Raw genomic sequence first — 18,313 nt, 5'->3', positions numbered from 1 at the left:
CGCAACCCTCGGTGTTGCTCCCGCGCCTCGCTCAGCCAGTGAGCGGGAACCGGTCTGTATGTGGGATCCGAACCCTCGGGCGGGAGCGCCGCCGCGCTTCCCAAGCGGCGCACTATCCAGTGCGCCACCGGGCCGGCCCATATAGTCAGGAATTCTGAGGAAAAAAGTGTCCCAAGGGAGTGTCAAGACTGATCATAGTGAGAATAGAGTTTTCATGTATTTTTTATATTACTAAGTATATTTTTTGGTAGGAATTTGAAATAGTTAACTAATCCTCACAGTATCCTTGGTGGTGACAGTTGACATAAACCTATTTTGTTATTGGAAAAGGAAATTATGGAGTTTATTTCTCACTCAAATTTGTTCAGCAAATAAATAGGAAATGGAAAGAATATACTTAGCATCTGCTTCTTACTTCAGAGCTTTATAGGCTGTTCTGTAGTTATAATCTGAACCCTTGTATGGTTTTGATGGGAAGTTGCAGTGGGATGGTGGAGAGCTAGTGGTGGTGGGTAGGGAGAGACGGTGTGCTGCCAGACAGACCTGTCTCAGAATAAAGAGCAGCAGGAGGTTTCACTCGTTTGAGGAGATTGCTTCAGCCGACTCTCTCCTGTCAGGACCAGCACTCCAGACATTCAGGAGGGGCCTGGGAGTGTCTGAGGCCTTTTTCCTAGAGGTGGTGCTGCAGGTGTCCCAGTGCCCTGACTCCCTTTCTCCGGGTGGGCTGGAGCAGAGGGATTTCCTCTGATGCCTTTCGTGGGATGACACATGAATGTGTTCTGAGAAATGACGGTTCATGACAATTGACAGCAGAAGTATGCAGTTTTCCTACAAAAACCGCAGGCTAATTTACCTTTAGGGAAGAACAATTACTTTAGATTTGCTAGTACTTTCCTGGTAATTTTACATTTAAAATCAGAGCTTCACTGAATTACTTGTATGACGTAAGTGTATTTGGTTTATTTGGATAATCAATTTTTTATCAATTATCTGTTTTTTTTCAGCGTTGGCTATTTTTCTACCACTGGAAGTGTGAATTTCAGAGGAGGACAGCTATACTTAACGTATTTCTAATTGCAAAATTAGTGAGGTTGGCATCTTAGAGTGGAGGGACTTTCACCATTCTGTTCAGCCACCTTCCCACCTCCCCACTCTACAGATGAAAAACCAAGAGTCAGAGAGGCTGAGTAACTGGATCAAAGCCACACAGCCTGGTTCACATATTTTGCATATTTAAAATTTTCAAGTTAAAGCAGGAAGTGTTTGATCATCTGTACTGAGTGTTAATTGTGTAACCAAGTATTGTACTAAGTGCTTTATGTATACAATCTAATTTAGTCCTCATGAATTAGAGGTAGGTGCTTTTATCTGTATTTCACAAATGAGAAAAGGAAGTTCTAGAGCAGGTTGAGTTACTTTGGGGTTCTCAGATCTTCAGTGGGTTCATAGTGTTCTATGTAATTTTTTTCCTGTCGATTCTTTCTTTAAAACTAACACCTCATGACCACCGCCATACTTGGAATTCACCAAGCCAGTCATAGGCATGAGAGTGAACCCGCCTGTGTTTGCTTGTTTCTGCTGTGCGTCTGCACCCATCTTCTGCCTGGCCCGGGGAAGAGGCGGGCTCCCGGGCTTTCCCCACTGCCGCTGCCTATGCCACCTCTCTCCCCCTTCTCACCCTGTCAGGCCCATTCCCTGCATCATCCCCTTTCTTTCTCCCATTCTTACTCCTCTTCCTCTCTTTTAATTCTGTTAGCATTTACAGTGATCTGTAAGTGTCCGTGGGGGTTTGGTTCCAGAACCCCCCGAGGATACGAAAATCCTTCCATGTTCAAGCCCCAGTGTAAAATGGCATGTAATAGTGTATAACCTACACACATCCTTCTGTAGATTTTAAATCATCTCTAGATTACTTGCAATACCTGATACAACGTAAATGTTATGTAAACAGTTGTTATACTATATTTTTATTTGTATTATTTTTATTGTCATAATCTTTCATTTTTACTTTTTTTTGTTTTATTTTATCAATATACAATGTAGTTGATTTTTGTGTCCCTTTACCGATTCCTCCCTCCCTGCTCCCTCTCCCCCCTCCCAGCCATCAACATCATATCCATTCACTTGTCTTAACAAGTTCAAGGAATTGTGATCGTTGTATCTTCTTCCCTGCCCTTCCCATTTGTTTGTGTATTTATTTATTTATTTTTAGCTCCCACAAATAAGTGAGAACATGTGGTATCTCTTTCTGCGCCTGGCTTATTTCACTTAATATAATTTTTTCTAAGTCCATCCATGTTGCTGGGAATGGTAGTATTTCATTCTTCTTTTATAGCAGAGTAGAATTCCATTGTGTTTGTATATCATTTTTACTTTGTTGTTGTTGTTGTTGTTGTCCTTTTCGTGACCGGTAAGGGGATCACAACCCTTGGTGTGGTGTGGTCCGCACTGCGCTCAGCCAGTGAGCGCACCGGCCAGTCCTATATAGGATCCGAACCCGTGGTGGGAGCGTCGCTGCGTTCCCAGTGCCACACTCTCCCGAGTGAGCCACGGGGCGGGCCCCGTTTTTACTTTTTAAAAAATGTTTTCCACATGCAGTTGGTTGAATTCACAGATGCAGAACTCTCAGATATGGAGGGCTGACTGTATTTGTGTATTTTAACTAACAAATGCTTATATGGTGCTTACCAAGTGGCAGGCATGGCTTTAAGTGCTTTACAAATACTAATGCGCTAATTCTAATAACCCTCTGAAATAAACACTCTTATTATCCTCATTTTGTACTGAGGCACAGAGAGACTAAGGAACTTGCCCGGGCCATGTGACTTGTGTTTGGACACAGTCCTGTTTCCCTCATGTTGTGTAAATAGATACTAGCGTTTGATCAGAATGCTTCCGCTCCTGCCCAGCTTTCTCTTCACCTTCTCAGCCACATGTTGGGAGCGATCTTTACTGTCTTTCCACTTCTCACCACCATAGCATGAGTTTCTGCCTCCACAACTTTATAGCAACTACTCTTGACAGAGTTACTGGTGTCCTCCTTGATGGACACTTACCTTCTTATGTGCAGCATTTGAATGTGTTGATCACTTCCTTCTTAAAGCTGTTTCTTGGTGCTTGCTTCTTTCCGTCTTGCTGGCTGGCTCTCTGCCTGCCCTGTGACTGTTGGTATTCTTCAAGATCGGTTCTTGCTCTTTTCTCTTCTCTACCTGCTCTCTGGGTGATCTCGTCCACTTGAAGACTTTGCCTTCCTTCTGTTTGTCAGTGACTTAAGCAGCCATGTCTTCAGCTCAGCTTTCTGTCTTGAGCGCCTCGTTTATATCGTACTGTCTAGTAGAGAGCTCTAGGTGGTTTTCTCTACTCCCTTCTCCCATCCCAAATAAATCCTGCTTCTCTTCTGTTCCCCACGTTCCAGTGAATGTGTTCTCTCTACTCAGTTACCCAAGCCAGAGTCCTGGTTATCATCTTTGATTCTCCTTCATCTAGAAACCAACTCAGATAGTCTGGCAGTTCTCTCTTGAGTATGTCCCTCTCCTTTGTGGCACCATCATCTCATTACGTGAATTCCTGCGAAAGCCTTCTAACTGGTCTTGTACAATTCCTACTCTTCCTGTTCTATGCTGAGCATTTTAGTAAGTGCAGTTCTTCCTAAAATGTACATCTTTCTAAAAAGCATAACTTAAAAACTTTGCAGTGACTTCTTTGTGAATTTAGAATGAATTATAAGACCTTCATGATCTGGCCTTCACTTAAGCCAGACCGCATTTGCAGGCATTTTAGTATAATCTGCTTTCCTAAGCCTCAGGGGTGAGTGTTTAGTCCTCTACTCACCTCTTGCCCAGCTCCTCTGCATGCTGTGTAGGCTCAGTGTAGACAGAGTGCTCTAAACCAGCACTGTCTGCATGTTCTGTCATGATGAAAATGCTGTTTGCCCAGTTCACTAGCCACTAGCCAGATATGGCTGGCTGTTAAGCACTTTGATATAACTAGTGTGATGGAGGAACTGAAATTTAAAATTATCTAATTTTAATTAATTAATTTTTGGGGGGGGGACGACATAGAGAATTTAATTATTATGTTGAGCAATAAATTCTTTAAGTTACCTTAATTTCCAAGACATTCAACAATTCTATTAGTTGAATTATGAATAAGTAAATAAAACCTCAAAATGTTTGGAGAGCCCTTACATAAAAGTCAAAAGATTAGAAAAAATTTAGTACCCTGGTGCCTAAGCAATATAATTAAAAGCAGCATTTAAAAAATTAAGATGTCTTATAAAGTAGAAGAAAACACCAAGGCAGTCACCCTTTTTCCAAAAAGCTTTCAGATCCTAAGTGCATTAGAAAGATTTGCATAATTGCTATATTTTCTTATATTTTGTAAAATATTTTTTAAAAAGTCAGATTATTTATATTTCTAGTTTATTAGGAAACATTTTGAAAGGGCCAATGCTCTTGTTTAAATGATATTTATATGTCACAACCTATAGTAAAGATAGAAAGTAGAAAATACTGCTGGTGTGGTGGGGACAGTGAAACATTAAAATAGTTAATGGCTACCATTTATTAGGGCTTATACATGCCGGACACTCTACTAAATAAATTACACACAGTATCTTCTTAAACTCTCAGTGCAACCTTGAGAGGTGGGCACTTGTTATGGGCTAAATTGTGTCCCTCAAAAATTCATATGTTCAAGTGTTAACCCCCAGTACCTCAGAATGTGATCTTATATGGAAATCAGATGGTTGGCAGATGTAATTTGTTAAGATGACATCATACGACCGTAGGGTGGGACTCTAATCCACTATGATTGTTGTCCTTATAAAAGGGAGAATTTGGACAGTCTTATAGGAAGAAGGCCACATGAAGATGAAGGCAGAGACCTGCAAGCCAAGGAATGCCAAAGACTGCCAGCAGACCACCAGAAGCTAGAGAGAGCATGGAACAGATTCTCTCTCACATTCGTGAGAAGGACCAGCCCCGCCGAGATCTTGATCTCAGACTTGTAGTCTCCAGAATTGCGAGATACAAATTTCTGTTGTTTGAACCATTCAGTTTGTGGTACTTTGTTATGGCAGCCCTAACAAACTAATTATGCTCCTCATTTTATAGATGAAGATTCGGAGGCTCAGAGAGATAAACTTGTCCAAACTCAACAGCCAGAAAGGGGCAGAGCTGGGGCTGAACTCAGGTCACTCCAAACACTGTTTTTTAACTCCTCCATTTTCCAAAAACTGGTCCAAGGACCACTTGCATATGCTTAAGAATAACCTGGGATATTGTTATAAGTACAGATTCAGTAACTCAACACAGACCCACTGAACATGAAACTGGGGTAAATGTGGCAAGAAACTCAACTCTCAATGGACACCCCTAATACTAATTTTGCTGAATTAGAGCCCTCAAATTCCTCACTATGATCTATTGAATTTGGGGTGATTCAGGCACTAGATGAGGAATAATTGATTTGTTCATCAGTTAGATGTTGGGCAAGTTTTTATCTGGACTTCAAATTCTGCTTCTGTTTCCTAAAGTAAGGATAATAAAATGTACCCTGTGTTATCTCTGGGAATCAAATTAAATCCCTTGAAAATGAAAGTTAAAAATTATAAAGGATTTTAGAAAGACAAGGTAATATTATAAGATATCTTTGTTCAGGTCATTTGATTGAGGGACTATGGAGACTGCTATTAATTACCCGTTCCTCTTGAAAGAGTAAATGTTAAGTCATCAGTGGTAATACTCCGGAAAGATTTGCTTCCTTTTTACCACAACCAGTGCTCTGCCTAACTGTGTGGTGAGAAGTTCTTAGCATCATCTTCTCTGTTGGATCATCTTCTCTTACATGGTCATGTTCTGTACTTCTTTGCAAGCTTTGCTCGTATTTTCTAAGTGTAAGGTGAACCTTCTCTTTGAGTAGAGAGGAATGAGGTGTTGCACCATTACTCATTGATGTGGGCTCTGCCATATTGCTGCAGGCATTGTTGACTGTGAGGTACTGTTATGTTATTATTTTTGTTCTGGTTGTAGATCTCAGGATCCCTTCTTGATTCAAGTTTCAGAGGCTGGGAAGTCCAAAGTCCAGGGGATGCATCTGGGGAGGGTCTTCTTTGGTGGTGGCTTTACAGCAGTGCAGGGGGGGGTCTCACATGGTGGAAAATGGGGAGCAGAGAGGAATTTTAATTAATTTAAATTTAGCTAGCTACTTGGGTAATGGGTACTGTACTGGACAGCACAGGGACTGTGGGGGTGGGGGTCCCTGTGTGCTTCTCAGCATTCTGTTCTTGCCTCTACCAAAGCACTTTCCCCAAGAGCAACAACATACCTGGTAGTGTTAGGGGTGGTGGTGGTGGTGTCAGAACATTCACAGAAAACAAACTCAAGAACTCAAAAAATGTTCATAGGAAGATGTAAGGATGTTACAGTGTCAAAAAAATCATTTTATGAAAAATTTATTTGGATTTATCAAGAATCAGCTATCTTCAACTTATTCACATGGTTACTTGTTTTATACTGGATCACATCAGAAACGCTTAAAATATAAGCTTTAACTGAAGGGGCCAAGTGAACCTTAACAGTCAGGATTTATTTCAAACATTTTATTATTTATTGATGACAGATAACATTATATTTTTTAATGATGCTTGATATTGGATTGTTAGCAAAGATTGGTGCTGCTTAAAATAGGCAAGAAAGCAGTGCGTGGAGAACTTTTTGGAGAAAAGATTTTCAAATGTTATAAGTAATAAATAGTGCTCAGTATGTTTCTTTGGTGCTCCAGAATGTAGATGGGAGGTAAGGCAGGGAGGAGAGATCGCTGGGTCCTTTTGCCCTGTTGATGGGAAACGTTCTAGGCCTCACTGCCCTGCTAGGTTCCCTCTGAAGGCTGGAGCAGGTCATTACACAAGCAAGGGGTGGCAAAGCTAGAAAAGTCTCATCAATGTGCTGTTCTTTTGAATGGCGCAGTATTAGTGGAGAGACAGAAGATGCTTAATTCCCCAACTCAAGCCACTCTCCTTCCTGTGTGAATAATATCTTAAGGAGCCAGTGCAGCTATTGATCCTTTATTGTCTTCATGGCCGAAGGAAGGAGTATTAGTAATATACTGAGATGTTATGTGATGGCTAATTCTACAAACACTTTTTAGGCACTGGGTCTGGCATTGGGGGTACAAAGTGATTGACATATAATGAAAGGTCCTCCTTCCTTGATGTACCCACCTACATGGGGATACTGGGCATATTTATAGAGACGTAACAGAGGGACATGGAAATGGTTTGTGATGAAAGACATATTGAAATATAGTTTATGTTCACAGGTTAACCTTTAAATGGGCATCATTTAAAGAAAAATAAGGAAAAATGGAAAGAATTCTTTCAAAAGTAAAGTAACAGTAAATTTTTCATTCAATAAAAAAGTTATATGTGATTCTGATAGATTAAAAGCTACTGACTCCCCGGTTTGTGTGTAGCCAATAAAAGTTATTTGTATATTAATGACCTAAGCAATTTCAAGTACAAAGTGGCATTTAAGAACTTTTACCATAAACTGTCTCACCATTTTAGGATGGCAGGGTTTTGGCACTAAGGAACCTTGGCAGTTGAATGCACAATTGGAATATGTGGCCTGTCAGAGCATTTTTTGCCTTCTAGGTATAAAATGCAGTCTGGAAGATGGAATGTAGGCAGTAAAGTATTTTATGGGATACTTTAGACACAGAATCTTTAAGACTATTTTAGAAAATTCGAGGTATGTTTGTCATAGCCACTGATCTCTACAGGTGCTAAAGTCTCAGTAGCACAGTGAGAGTTTATATTCTTCAGAATTGTTTTATAGGAAAAATAATGAATATTTTCAAATTATCTCATAGAAATGGGCATAAACTAGAGAATTTGATATGTTTAGAGATGCAGTAGATATGGGAGAGGAAACTTAAAAATGTGGGTAGACTTAATATGATGTAAATACTGTCACTGATGAAACTTTATTTAGACTTCCTTCTCTGGATCATAATTTTATTAGCAACTGATGTATTAAACTTGCTAAAACCATGCAAATGGGTGGGTGCAACAGTCTGAAACCTTAGTAAACTCTGTGTTTTAAAGTTGAGTAGGTGTCTGGTTCTTTTTATGATCTTTGATTAAACAAGGTACAAAATTCAATTATAAAGCTTGATAGGTAGCTTTTAAATTATTTTGATCATCCTTATGTGAAACACGTCATGTCTGATAGTAGCTCGTCTTCTCACTTTACTTACTTTTCATATAGTGTCTTTTACTTGCTAACTTGAGGTATACTTAAATATGAGGGTACTTCAAAAAGTTCATGAAAGATGTGTATTATCTTTTAATTCTATTTTTCCACAAACTTTTGAGGTGCCCTCGTACTGATCTGTGATCAAATGTATAGGATGTAGCAATGTATGACTACTTAAGTAGGATCCTTTTTCAAAATGAAATATAAAGTTTACCTGCAAGTTAGAATAATATTCTAATATCAAGAATCTTTTACATTCACATGTGTAAACTACTTAAAATGAGAATTGGCTAAGTCAAATGATTTTTAGGGGAAGTTCATTAGGCAGAAGCATGTCATTATAGTCAGCTTTCAATGATGTAGAATAGTGTGGTGGTGCAGAAAAATAACAAGGGAATTTGTTACAGAATGTATTGTAGCTTTTAAAAAAATCAGATTTAGCTTATGAATTAATTTGCTTAGAAAATTATAAAAGATGTTTCATGAGTTCATTTTCCCCATAGTACACAGCTGTTTGGGGAAAGGAAACCCAGAAGATTGCTGGAAAAGGAGAGAGGCCAGTTTAGGACTGAGCTTTTACTGTAGATGTAGGAAAATGTGAAGTTAAATATACCCAGTATATGGATAAAACCTTTGTCTTTTACCATTTGCTAATGTGAATGAAGGCATTTAATTTGGCAAAAAGATATAACAGGTGTGTTTAGCTGCATGGTATTGATAGTTTTGATTATGGTGCCGTTATAGAACCTATTTGCACTTAAAGTAAATATAGGTATAGAAAAATGTTTTCCAACTTCATTATAATTTTAAATAATAATACTTTTTAATAATTATTTTAAATAATTCCATCTCTTTTGTAAAATATTTCAAATATAGTGCCAAATATAATTTATTTGAAATAGAAATTTAATATTGTAGTCACTGAATAAGTTACATTTGTCTTCTTCTATTTTTTTCTTCCTGTAGATTTACCTTTTTGAGGTTACCTGCATTTTCCCAAAATACTTTCTCTAATACTCTTCCAAAGATTTCCTCAACCCTCCCTTATAGTTCGGTTTCATTTCTATGTTATTTCTCTAATGGGAATTTGAATTTTTATAATTCCTGTGTATATCTCTTCTGCATGCATGAAATGTGGTGCCTTAACAGCATTGAGATTAGAAGGCCTCCAGCTCACTGTGCGACCACTGCCCTTGGCATCCTGTGACACTTCACCAATCTTTGTGCTCAGCTTTATTTGTGATGGGTAAGGCTCCCTTCCCATCACATACATTCCACTCTAGCAGAGGGAACCAACAAATTATTTTCAGTTGTGTTGTTGCCCAAGGAGTTTTGTTTTTTTTTTTCTTTAAGGAAAAGAATGTTGGTAGTGTGTGTCAGAAAAGACTGTTTAACTAACTATACCCTTTCTACCCTGCCTTTCAAACCAGGCAGGATTGGGCATACTTTTAAACTCCCCCTGGAATATGAAAATAGATCCTTTTTCAGCTCTCTAGAACCTTTAAAAATGTAAAAGAATATAGGAAATTGCCAGATAAGTTAATTAATCAGTAACAGCTGCAGTAAGGATACAAACAGTGTAATTCCTGTGAGAGCACTTGGCTGTTTGCTGTTTTTTTCAACCCCTCAGCATGTTGTCCTTGTCCCACCTCTGGCATCCTCTCGTGGTTTGGCGTGGGCTGCATAGGAGTTGGTGATTGCCAGGGTTCCCCGGACAGAGGGTGGCCACGGGCATCTCCTTCCTTCTTTCTTACTTTTTGTAGGCTCGACATCACCCAGATATTCTGTGTGGGTGTGTGTGGGTATCAAGTCAGCAGCTTGAAATTAGTCTAGAACTAGTGAGAAAATATACTTTCTAATGGTGATACTTTTATTATGCTAATAAACACGTGGTGTCATTGGCCTTTGTATGCCAACTAGGTTTTGTTTAAAGAACCCCAGGATATTTGTCAATATTAAGCAGGATGCATACTAGCTTTCAGCAAATTTTGTAAACTCTGTGTTACTGTTCATCAGTCTGCACTATAAACATCCTTGCCATGTGGGTTGAAATATATTTCTGAAGTTTAAATTTTTCCTTTCTCAGATAAGCTACTTAAATTTCCATTTATTTATTTCTGGACCTGTCTCTTCATTTGCTTTCCTCTTTCCATATTAAAATTAATTAGGATAACATTTAAAAGATACGGGACAGATACACATATTTTACATAACTATTTTTTCGATATATGAGGGTGTTTCAGAGTTTGTGGAAAAATAGAATTACAAGATACTACAAATCTTTCCATGACCTTTTGGAAGTACCCTTGTACACAGGTATGGTTTATATAGATTTGCATATAGATATATGCTTGTCCTCTTTTCTCTTCTACCATATAATGTTGAGTATTTTACCTGTTATTAAACTGGGTGTTGGTCTGTTGATGGGCCATGATAAGTTGTGTATGGGAAGACCACCATGCTGGACATGTCTTGCTAGTATCTGCCGGGGCAGCAAATCAGCTGTCTCTAGGGTTAGGATCAGGGTGCTGGCCATGGCCACCTTCTCAGGAGGCTTAGTTTTTGAAGGAGTTAGCTTCAGGGAGTGATATTCAAGTGTCGAATTGCAGAATGTAAAGGCTGTTCTATTACAGACATAATTTCCATGATTCTTATGCTTTAGTGGCATAATTTATGAATGGGACAATATGCTCCTCTTGATGCTTTAGGAAAAAATTTAGCACTGTGGGCATGCACTTAGCTGTTAGCCAAGTGCTATTTATTAGTTGCCTTAAAAGGAAACATTACCCCAGCATTATATGTAGAAAAAAAAATCTTCTTTATCTGAGAGGCAGCTCAGAATATCCAGACTCCTCAAAGTTATGTAGAAATAACTGAAAGACTTCTGCAAGAAACCTGTGAAATAGCACGTTATGTAATATAGCATTAGATGTTAAAGTTAACTGCATTTCTTTTGCTTTGCCCTAATGATTAGCAAGCAGATGGGTGTATCTTTAAAATTTAAATGTCCATTCCTTGTAAATCATTACAGCTTAAAATTTTTCACTAAGGGCCATTAATAATTCCTTGGATGAAGTCAGTATTTTTCTTTGTCAGTCACAAATGCCAAGACTATCCTTTTTTTTTTTTTTTCTCCCTCCCCCTCCAAGACTACCCTTTCTTTAAATGTAGTATCTTTGTATTACTTGCTTTGTGATTCTTTGGGACAAGTTGGTGATTATTTATTCTCAGGTTAATTGAGTGCTCAGTTAGGGTGCGGGAAGAGCTCAGAGTCTGAGGGTAGCACTTTCACATGCACAGGAATCACTTGGGGCCCTTGTTAATAAAAGGCAGATTCTGGTGCAAGAGGTCTGAAGTGAGCCTGAGATTCTGCCTCCCTCACCAGTTCCCGGGGACACCAGTGGTGCTGTCCCAGACCCCACTTCAAGTGGCGAGGCTCTAGTTTCCAGGAGAGAGGCGGATAAACAGACAAGAACACTAGTGTGCTGGGCTCTTTTGTAGCTCTTGCCTGTGATGGTGTGGTGGTGTTACCAGGGAGGGCTTCAAAATCAGGCTGAGGGTCAGGTAGCTCCCCCAGATGGTTGGTAACAAGGAAATTGGGATGAAAGAGAGGCCAGGCTGCACAATGAGAGGGGTAAGGAGGCCAGAGAAGAGGAGACCGCAGGTGTGAAGGCAAGGGAGGTGAGAGAATGCAAATGGGTGATTGGTCAGCATCCAGTGGTCTCATATGTCTAATGAGGGTGTTTGTGAGTGTTTCAGGGGCAGAGGGAAGGGAATGTGGGAGTGGAGAATGGAGAAGTTGATGGGGATCTGATTACAAAGTGCCTTCAACTGTGCTGGAGCATTTGTATTTGATCCTAAAAGCTATGAGAACTCCTTTAAGGATGTTAATTGGGGAGAGATGATGCAATCTCTGTTCTAGAAGATCATTCAATCAGCAGTGTGAAACTGGCCTTGGGAGAACCAGTTAGACATATAATTTTTTTGTCCTTCTTTAAAGCAGGAAGGCCTGATTACATCAGCGATAATATGAACAGGGAGGAGGAGGCAGACTTGTGAGATACTAGGAGATAGTTAGCAGGTTGGTGATGGGTTGAATATGCAGATATCTGAGGGGTATTTATCAGAACAGCAAGCTGCATGGAGACAGGGCCATGCCTGTTTTGCTTAATGCCATATACCCAGTGTTAAGTGTTTTGCCTGAAGTAGGCACTCAAATAGTTTTTAAATGAATGGTGACAGGAAGGATCTGGGGTTATTTCCCACTGTCTAACTAGGGTGATGGGGTGGATGACGATACTGATAGCTGATATAGGAAATGCTTGCATTCAGGGCATAGTTTTCCCTACCAAAAATGCATCTCTTCTGTTAGTATCAGCAAAATCAGAGGTTACCTGGTGATATAAATGGAAGCTTTCAATACAGTCCTTATTACTTTTTATGGTTTTATTTTTAATATGGTGCTTGGATTAACATAGACTTTGTGAATGACTTTACATTATTTTTTTGTTTTCTTTCTAAATATTTTTCTGAATTCTTAACAGTGAAAATTTATTAAGAAATAGAAATATGTATTGGGAGATATTACAGAAAGAAATTAGGTTGAAAATGTAGTTAACATACAATATGATATATGGAAGGAATATCATTAATTTCATCATGAGGGGTAGGTATAGACCTTTAAAAGAATAGGAGAAAATATTTTTCATGAAAGAGGATTGCTGCTATTTAATATGGTCTTTGTCTAAAAACATTACTTGTAAGAAATAAGCAGAAGTGTAGTCCATAGAGTTTTCTGCAGTGATGGAAATGTTCTCTATATGCACTGTCTAAAAAGCAGCTGCCAACCACATGTAGCTGTTGAACACTTGAAGTGCGGCTGGTGTGACTAAGGAACTGAATTTTAAATTTTATTTAGGTTTGATTAATTTGCATAGCAACATGTAGCTAGTGGCTGCTGGATCAAACAGCACAGTCATAGTATATGGGCACTGCCCAAGCCTACTAATGAGGAAGAAAATGTGGTCTTGGCCAGGGCATTCAGGAAGGGCATCATTTGGTCCATGAGGCAGGTCTGGAACTGACTTGTGGTGAACTGATGTTGTGCTGGTGGTATCTTGGAGGCACTTCCTGATTCTTTTTCTTGGTCTTGTCAGTGCAATAGATACCTTCTCTGACAGCAAGCATTGGCCCCTCTACACTTCCCTCTTTTCCAAGGGGCTGAATTGAGTGTGTGGGGAGGTTGCTGTCCACAGACTTCATGATCTAGTTGAAAGGACTTTCACTTTGAATAGAAGCTTGGCAGTGTGAGCCCTTCATCTTCTGTGTGTCCACCTCTCAGCGTGTGGATCCCTTCCCCCTCTTGGTATGATGTGTAACCTTAACAATTGAGAGGTATTTTCATGGGTTGTGGTGAGGAGGGTGGTGTGTTCTCTCGTGGCCTAGATGCTCTCTTGGAAATTCTGAAATGTGCTCCACCCCCATCACCAGAATCATTGTCATAGTTTTGTGCTATACCTCAGGCTCTTTGTAGATGGAGAAGAGAAATTTAAAGAGAACAATTAAAAATCAAGCCATATAACAGCAAAATAGTCTTCAGCATCTAATAGGCACATATCCAGTGACTCACACTTGCCCATGTGTGTGGCGTATCTATGAAAAAAGTTTCCTTCAGAGGGCATTTTACTTACACAATTGGACAAAAAGTGGTTGAGGTATAGGAAATATTTTGCATGTGAAAAGTTTTTGGTATTCACCCATCTCTTTGCTAGCTTTCCAGTCCATACCTGTGGCACAAAAGGTTTCTGTGTTACTGTGGTAACCAAATCAAAACTCAGCTGCACAAATGCTGTTCTGTTCTGAGAATAGCATAATAGTTAAGAATTGTGTAAGTTTTGGGAAGTGAGAAATTCAGTATATTAATAAATCAAATACATAATACATTTAATAATAAATAATAAAAAGAAATATAAATAAAATTTAACTTATTTAATAATGAATTTTATATACAAATGTGTTTTTTCAGAATATTAATATTTTACATGACTTATTTCTTTCATCTTGGTCTGTCATGCACCCGCTTCTTTCGTCATTGTTTCTCTGTGTGTTGCTTGCTTGTTCATTTGGAACTATTTTTCATCCTGCTTATTCCCAATAAAATTTACCAATAGCCCTAATTTTGTGCTGATATGTGGTTGTTTCCTATAGTTATATGCGGTATAATTAAAAAAAAAAATTCTTTTTTGGTAGAACATATATATTTTTATTGTATTTATTTTATCTTTTTCCTTTTTTCTTTTTTTATTGAATCAAAATTGATTATACATATTTTTGGGACTCAACAATGACATATGGTGATCAAGTCAATACTATTATATTATTACAAATCATACTTATTCTTTATGCTCCTTATCCAATCTCTCCCCCTCCCCCCTCTGATCACCTAGATTTCTTCTCTCCTTCTGAAAGAGTAATGGTTACTCTGTTGATTTGTTGCCTAGATGATCTGTCCAATGCTGAGAGGTGTGTTCATGTCCCCCACTATTATCATAGAGCAGATGCTTTTTCTATCACTCTGGAATGGGCTTTGTGAAGAGAGACGTTCTCTTCTTTTCTTTGGTCTCTGCTGGTGACTCTCCTTGTGTCAATGTATTTGAGTGGCTGGCAGGCCATCTGCACAGCGGTTGTGGCATCTAGCCACTTTTGTGGCAGCTGTGGCTATTGTGGTGGCTGTGGTAGGCTACCCACATGAAAGTGGTGTTTGGGGCATGCTCCTTGCCTGGTTGCAGGAGGACAGGTTGGTCCTTGGCTTCATGCCTCAGGACCCTGGGCAGGCCCTGTGGCAGTGGCATGCATGGTTGCAGGAGGAGGGGTTGGTCCCTGGCTCCATCTGTTTTTACATTCTAAGTTGTTGTGGAGTAGTTGGGTGGAAGGGGGAGGGGGGAATAGGGTAGGGTAGGAGATAGGGTGGGAGAAGGAGGAAGGAGGGGGGTGTAGTTGAGGCCCATGGCACCACCCTCATTCCTTCAAGGGAGACCAGAGGGCTTCCAGTGGTGGCTTGGTCATTTCTGGGCTGAATGCAGATGCCACGGGGATATGGCTGAAGCCCTTGGCCCCCCACTGCACTGGCTCAGGAGAACAGGGGTCTTCCAGCAGTGGTTCAGTGGTCGTTGCTGGGCTGGTTGCAGATGTTGGGGTGTGTGTGGCTGAAGCCCTTGGCCCCTCAGTTCCCCAGCTCAGGAGCCTGGGGTCTTTCCAGTGACAGCTTGGTGGTTATCGCTGGGCTGGTTGCAGGTGTCAAGGGGGCTGAGGCTCTTGGGCGCCCCCCCCCCCAATCCTGGTTTGGGAGCCTGGGGCACTTCCTGCAGCAGCTCAATGGTTGTCACTGGGCTGGTTGTGGGTGTTGAGGGTCATGGCTGAGGCCCCTGGCCCTCCCCCCTCCCTGGCTTGGGGGCCCAGGGGACTTCTGGTCTTTCTAGGTTTTATAGGTATTCTTTGGTGAAATGAGACCTTTACCACTTAATATCAAACCTGTCTCTGGCCTGTGGGTATTTTGTTTTTTCTTTCAGTTCTGTGTTGGATTATTCACTGTTCCTACTACTTAAACTCTGCACTGGAACTAATTTGTTGTCCTTTTCTTACCTCTAAAGTGGAGGAACTTCCTGTGGGGACCAGCACTTGCGCCCTGTGGTTGAGCTAAATTGCTGCTTTGCTGCTGATTCTCTGGGGAAAGCTTTTTGTGCAGCTCAGGTTTTAATGGTTGACTTTGTAGGTACTCCTGGGTCTTGTAAGGCTGGATATACCTGGGTTGTGCAGAAACTCTGGTCTGGGCCTGAGTCTTTTCAGAAAATTGCACCCCCTGCAGATCTGTATTCCTGACCAGTCTCTACTAAGTGGGCCTGCTCTGATTGGGGGGCAAATCGGCTATTGATGCTGTGCTCCAGTGTTCCCCAGTGGGCCTGTCTCCCCCCCCACTTCAAACACTTCCCATGGGACAGGCCGTGTGCTGGTCCCTTGCAATGACTCACCGGCCTCCGAGTGGCTCCATTTTTCAGGTGTCTGTGGCCCCTTGGTCCTATGTGGGTCCACAGGAACCCTATTAGTGGTCTTGCTGGCCTGGGGGCTAAGGCCCTCTTGTCCTTGCTGCCTCCAAGCAACTTCATCCAAAAGGCACAGCTGTGGCTTTTGCCGGCTCCTGCTCCATGTGCTCAGGAGCTCGAGCCTGGACATGGCCGGGGCTCAAAATGGTGGGAGTGGTCCTTACTTTCTCTGATCATGGCTTCTCATGCTTTTGTGAACTGCATAGTTCTCTTCTCCTCTTCTCCTCAGCCCTCAGCCCTAGCTGCCCCAGCTTGGCAGTCATTGCTTTTTAATAGTTGTAAATTGGTTGATTTGTGGGAGAGAGTGACGCTGGGGACCGCCTATTCCACCATCTTTACTGGAACGCAAAAAATGTTTTGAAAGGAAACCCTCTTCCATTTGGTGATGGTAGCAATTATTTTAGTGACTACTCTGAATAAAACCAACCAAGCACAGGCCTTTAATATTGTACCCTTACTAGTGAGTTGCCATTTCATCCATTCATTTCTTTCTTCTTTGGGAATTGTTCGTCACTAAAATAATTTGTAGAAGATGTTTAGTCCTTTGGCCTTCATCTGTTAAATGAAGGGGGGCTTGGATTAGAAGGCCAGCTCTCAAATGCTTGTGATTGGTTTCCCAGTGCACCCCATAGTGTTGATGACTCTGTTAATCAAGCAGTCTCGTGTGCCCCCCTTACCCCCAAATGCATGCATCTTCTGAACTGTCCTGCAGTTCACATCTCAGAAGATGCATGCCAGTAGGACACTGAGTATAAACTTAAATTACTATGCCTTTATTATATGTATCTGTACTATTTACCATGTAATATCACACCTACTTGTAAAATGGTGTCCTAAATTTTTATAACATAATCCCAGTCTTATTTAAGAGAGTCATCATTTTCAGATGAATGTAAGCTCCATGAGGACAAGAGAGAATTTCGTTTGTATTTTGTCAACGATATATATATATATTTATCTCCAGCATCTAGACCAGTGCCTGGATCGTAATAGGTGCTCAGTAAATATATTTTGAATAAATGAATATGACCTGAGTTTTAACTTTATTTTTATTCAGAGCCAAATCAAGCGTAAATACAAATTGAATATTTATTACCCATGATAATTAGGAGAATTATTCGATACCACTGCTAAATTGTTATTTCTGTTTCTTCTTTTTAATACTTTATAACTATGCTGTCTTGTATGGTAGCCATGAGCCCCCTGTGTACCTTTCTCCCTTGAAATGTGCTGTAAGTATAAAATACATACTGGGTTTCAGAGATTCAATATCAAAAAATGTACTCTCATTCATTTTCTTAAATTGATTGCATGTTGAAATGGCAATATTTTGCATATATTGAGTTGAATAGAAATTATTAAAATCAATTTATAGCTTTTTTGTATACTTTTAAAATGTGGCTACTAGAAAATAAAAAATTACATATATGGCTGTCACTTGTGGCCCATTTTGAATGGTTTTTATCTAGACAGAAAATGTAGACATGGAATGTGGAGAAAGGAAGACTTCAAAAAGTAGTTTTTAATACATATCTTTTACAGAAACAAAATTATACATTGCAGCTGTCACTTGGGAAAGTGGGCATTCAGATGGTCTTGATCAAATTTTAAAAAGATCAAAATTAATTAGATTAGCTCAAATCAGAAATATGAAATGCGCTACCAGATGAATTCCTGGCATAGTTGCCAGACTGGTCTTGAGGTCAGAAAAGGGGCAGGAAGGCATTGGTGGCTGTCCTAGTGTTAGTGGTCAGGATTGACAGACTATAAAGCGACAGGTTTTGAACTTCTCTGCCCAGGATTCACCTGAGTGTGGCCACAGTTTTGGTGGGCAGCATGCTTACTGGATGGCATTTTTCATGCCCCTGGGAAGTGGACTCTTAGCGGGAAGGAGTGGGGACTGGAAGGAAGAGGAACAAAGCTGAGTGTCAGCTGAGATTACTCTCATGAGGGCTC

Source organism: Galeopterus variegatus, unplaced genomic scaffold (assembly GCF_000696425.1).
Source record: "Galeopterus variegatus unplaced genomic scaffold, G_variegatus-3.0.2 Scaffold703, whole genome shotgun sequence".
Classification (NCBI taxonomy): Eukaryota; Metazoa; Chordata; class Mammalia; order Dermoptera; family Cynocephalidae; genus Galeopterus; species Galeopterus variegatus.
Note: the sequence above shows the minus strand (reverse complement) of the source record.